At 42.2% G+C, this 5,028-nt stretch overlaps 1 long non-coding RNA gene across 2 annotated transcripts; it reads left to right on the top strand.

Annotated features, from left to right (window-relative positions):
• The first annotated feature begins 1,721 nt into the window (after window positions 1-1,721).
• Window positions 1,722-4,801, top strand: LOC134131253 (uncharacterized). 2 transcript variants are annotated; one of them, XR_009956653.1, is made up of 3 exons: window positions 1,722-1,998; window positions 2,722-2,804; window positions 2,986-4,801. It is a non-coding gene; the product is annotated as an uncharacterized LOC134131253 (long non-coding RNA). The 2 variants fall into 2 exon arrangements; XR_009956654.1 differs by having other exon boundaries at window positions 2,955-4,801.
• The last annotated feature ends 227 nt before the right edge of the window (window positions 4,802-5,028 follow it).

Raw genomic sequence — 5,028 nt, 5'->3', positions numbered from 1 at the left:
AAGAACTCTCTAGCGCCCCCCAAAGTGGCCGCAATGTTAATTTTTTTTTTTACTTTTACCGATCGACTTGGAACCTTTTCACACAGGTTCTCTTGGATGTGCTGTACACAAAAAAAATTATGGTATGCAAATGCGCCTACCGTTTTATGGCCGCCATTTTGAATTTTGTGAAAAACACGTTTTTGCGAACTCCTCCCAGACGCTTGGTCCGATTCTTACGAAATCTTCGGCAAAATGATCGTTGGCTCGATGCGATCAAAAGTTATTGAAAGAATGTTGATATCTCATTTTTCAATAAAGTTATGGACCAATGAAGTTTGTAGGTATGTGTCCTGAAAGTTCAAAGGCCTATAACTTTTTTTTTTTCTAACCGTCATTTTCACCAAATTTTGAGGACATGTTCACAATGAGTCCTAGAACATCCCCAAATTTTCCCTGAATATTTGAACATTAGGGGGCGCTGTGGTGATTCTGTGTATTTTTGGCCATTTCCTTCAATTTTTGCATTTACAAACGAACGAACTCCTCCGAGAGTTTAAATCCGATCCATTTCAAAATCTGGCAACTGGTTCCTGACACCCTTGGGGTCAAAAGTTATTAAAATCAAGAGTTTTCATAAAACTACCTGGGCGTGAGCTTGCGTGCAGTTTGGACAATTTTGGAAGATTTTTTTCCAAAATGTAAAATGGTATAACTCCAAGGAACATTGATATTTCTGGCTATAAATGTATATTCATGATGCTTGTGTAGGCCTTTAAGTAATGCCATGCAGTGATTTTCGAAAAAGTATAGCGCCACCTATTGGCTTAGGTCAATGCAAAGTTTCTACATTTACATGTCCATTTCCTAGCCCTTTAATCTGATCAACTTCAAATCTGGGAATATAAGACGTAAGACTGTGACGATGGCTCACAGTGAGAATTGGGAGTTTTGGACCAACTTTGTTGCTGTGGCGACGACATATTCACATGAAAGTTCAAGCACATCTTCTGCGCCTCGGCAGACTCCAAAACTCTTGAAAACCTCTGTGAGTATCCTACGTGATGACCTTTACAGACCTGATGTGCAGTTTTGGATCAAAAGTGAAAAATTGCCTCCATTGCGCCCCCTGGAAGATTTTGACGAAGCCCCGCCCGCACCCTGTTTGACCGACAAGTCCGCTGATTTTTTACCAAATGTATTAAAGGGAGACTTAAAAAAGTCTCTGAGGAATTTTCTCTAAAACAAACAGGAAGGCAGTTATAATTTTTTTAGTGTGAATATTACCTGTATTTTTGGCGGAGAGTGACCAATCCTATTTCAGTGAGTTTTCGAATTCTCAAATCCATCTGAAAGAATAGCTCAGTGAGTAAGGTGTTGGCCCCCCGATGCTATGATCGTGGGATCGACCCCCGACGAAATCATTTTTTTTTCCTCCTCTTTTTAAACGCGTGTCGTTTGATCTAACGAACAAAATGATTCAGTTTACGCTCCTTGCTGATGTGTTTGACTTAAATAACTACACTTAAGAGCAGGTTTGTGAAAATCGTTTCAGTTTAAGGACAGAAGCTGCTCCGTGGCACATGAACAGAATCAAACAGCAGACTGAGGCACTCAGCTGGCGGACCGGGCAGCTGGTTGCGAGTAACGACACATCTAACCTGGACAAATAACACGGACAGTTCAATATATTTACATCTGAATTTAAATACACGTATTCTGCCACATACGGGTGGAGATGCAAACACGTTTTGGGATTTTACTAGATGTTACGGGGAACTGTTACGTTAAAGAACTCAATTACCCAGCAGTCTTTGTTGACGGACATGCGCAGAGTAGAGGGCGGCTCGTAGTGTCGCGTGAGTTAATGCTGTTATCGCGAGAGGTCGCCATTGGAGCCTCTGCGTTGAACAGCTGCAGGTCCAGTTGTATGCAGTCCGTATTTTATATTTTAAACTGCTTACTACACACCTATGCTTACACCCAAACGGACTAAACCAAGTGGAGATGCTTTGGACGGTGAGTGATGACTTTTTCCTTGTGCGTTCTCCAGTCTTACCCACTTAAATAGCGGGGATACTGCGGGGAACGTGGTAACAATGGCTCGTTTCTAACAGCTGTTTGAGGGAGAACGGTATTAGTATTTGCTATGGACTTAATTGCCAACATTAAGAGCCTGTCATATGAGGCCAGACGTGAGTCGTGTTCTACATTCAAGAGGGTTTTTATTTAGCACAGCCCAAAGCAACCTAAATTCGATGACCTCATAACGACCAGCATACGTCTTTTAGCTAAGCTAACTACGGTAGCTTCACAGGGATAAAAGACCCCTCTTCACGCTATCAGCGCCACTTTGTTTACGTTTCCGTGTGCCCTAAATAACTTTCTATAATCGGCCCGCAGCCTGCAGCCGGGCGCAGCTAAATGACACGTAATGTATTGTGCGTCTTCAATGCTTTTCAATATGTTATATATTTATTGCCTTCACAATGAGCATGAATCTAACATTAAATGATATGATTAATATGCCCCTCATTCCAAAGAAATAATATACACACGTCAAGCTCATTATGGAGTTGAAACAACAAATTACTAAACTGTAAACAGTTAATATAAGAGAAAAAAATATTGTAATCAAGATAAATGTTTTCAAAACGTGTGATTAACTAGTCAATTGTCTATAATCTGTTGACAGCCATAATCGTATTCTGATAATACACGTTGGTGCTCAAATATTTTCAGATGGCCCGTGCAAAGTCATGCCACCAGTCTGAGGACATCACTGGGAATGGCACATGGGACACGTGGCTTTCAACTCCAGCGAGGTGGGAAAGCATTTCTTTATGTATATTTTGTTCTGTCTGCATAATTGTAAAAGACTTCTTCCCGCATTCGTACAACAGCATTCCATATCGTGTGACTGTCGATGGATGTAATAATTTGGCCTTCTTTTTTTCTTCCACCACACGGCACAGGTGGGCTTCACCGCGGGCAATCGTGGCAAAGACCCAAGTCGACTGGACCACAGCGGAAAATGATCCTTCCAGAGAAGAAGTTATTTACTTCTACAACGAATGGAAGAGTTACAACTTCCAGATGACAGCTCGCCGCTCATCCTTCTGGGCAACTTGAACATCCGACAGAACTTATGTGACCTACTGCGTTTATTTTCTCCTTTAGCTCTCACTAACTCTAACTTGCCCCAGCACCTGTTGTGATTTATTCTAGCGCTTCCACAATTGAATTTTGCTTGGTATTTTATCTAACTTGCCCCAGCACCTGTTGTGATTAATTCTCTCTCACGGTGTCAAGTGTGTACCTTGATCTTTTTTTTGCTCATTGCAGCCCTTCTCTGCAAGGAGTGCTAACAATGCATGGTGCTGTTCATTAAGCAACTGGGTAAAGAGCTTGTAATGCCACATATGAAAAAGCTCATAAGCTCATTTATAATAAAATAATATATATAATCTTGCCTTGACTGAATGGGGGCGATCAAAGTTATTTTGGTGACGTTTTGATCATTGATTCACAACAAGTCCTGTGTTGTATAGGTTTGCTTGATGCTTTGGAATCTGTAGACCTGGATTTGTTATCAACCTGAATTGACAATCCATTGACAACATTGCTGGAATCTCCTCTCCCTTAAGACTGCAATATTACTTTTAGCTGAAAGTACATGGCTCCACTGATTCAATTTGAATTCACCAATATATAATGCCCCGGGGGAGAAGCGGATCTTACTAAATGTATTCATTAATTCATTAAGCAAAGCTCTCTTCAGGAAGACAGCCACGTCGTCATCCAGCGGGTTTGGTTAAAAAGTTTACATATCTTGATGGAGCAAAAGAGGTGGGGTTAGCTGTCGTCATTGTACCTCGACTAATCCAAGGTGATCCTACGTTTCAATATTGCATCAAGCTAAAGAATCAAACAATAACATTTAAGATCCAACAGCTAACCGTTACGCGCTCTCCACTTCTTACAGAGCACTTCAAACATGGTCATGTTATCGCCTGAAGCCACACACTGAATCCACAGCTCCCGTGTTTTACAGAGACTCAAACGGGTGTGACTTGACTGTATGAAAACGTGATCTTCAATAAACGAATGACTTTCCGTACGACAAGGTCTGTGACAACTGGCTGATCGAGGGTCGTCACATGTAGGGGCCCGGTTCACGCGACGCCCCAGGTCGACCTTCTGATTTCCCGTCCGTGTTCCTCCTTTTTTTAAACGCGTGTCCGGCTGATCTAACGGACAAAATGATTCAGGTAACTCTCCTTGCTGAGGTTTTTAAATAACTGTACACTTAGAGCAGGGGTGTTAAACTATTTTCAGGTTGGGGCCAGAAACTGCTCCGTGGCACATGAACAGAATGACACAGCTGACTGACTGATATAAATAGCGGAGCCACAGACGCGCTCGTAGTCTTGCGTCAGTTCATGCTGTTATCGCGAGAGTACGCCAGCTCTAACGTAATGTATTTCTGTTCAAAGTAACCACTATCCAGGTCTTGCACTTTGTACATCGTCCCAAGTTATTTAATTACACTACTGATGTGACTTAAATTGTGTTTATTGAAGAATGCTGCAAAATATTGATCCCTCTGCCCTGACGCAATGTGGGTCAATCGCCTTTTTTTTAGGTCACTTTTCGATTTCGCAATCACAAGTCAGCACGTAGCTCCGTTGCTTATTCACAGGACTTTCAATATTTTGACCCGGGTTCGCTTCCCGTTAGAGCCATCGTTTTTTTTCTTCTTTTTAACTGCGAGCCCGGCCGACCGCCGCCCCACCCCAACGTGCGAGAAGTGGCGAAGGCCCGTTCATCGCTGCTTGCAGCTTTAATTATTATTATTTCGCCACTTCGAACGCACTTTCGGGGACTTCATCATGTTCAAAAACTCTTGAATTTTTGCACGCGCATCAGAAGTGCGCAAAATTGACGTATGATTCGGGTCCCGCAATTAGAGGTGAGAAAAAAGAACTCTCTAGCGCCCCCCAAAGTGGCCGCAATGTTAATTTTTTTTTTTACTTTTACCGATCGACT

Source organism: Pungitius pungitius, chromosome 1, assembly GCF_949316345.1.
Source record: "Pungitius pungitius chromosome 1, fPunPun2.1, whole genome shotgun sequence".
Classification (NCBI taxonomy): Eukaryota; Metazoa; Chordata; class Actinopteri; order Perciformes; family Gasterosteidae; genus Pungitius; species Pungitius pungitius.
Note: the sequence above shows the minus strand (reverse complement) of the source record. Positions and strands in the feature narration are given on the sequence as shown.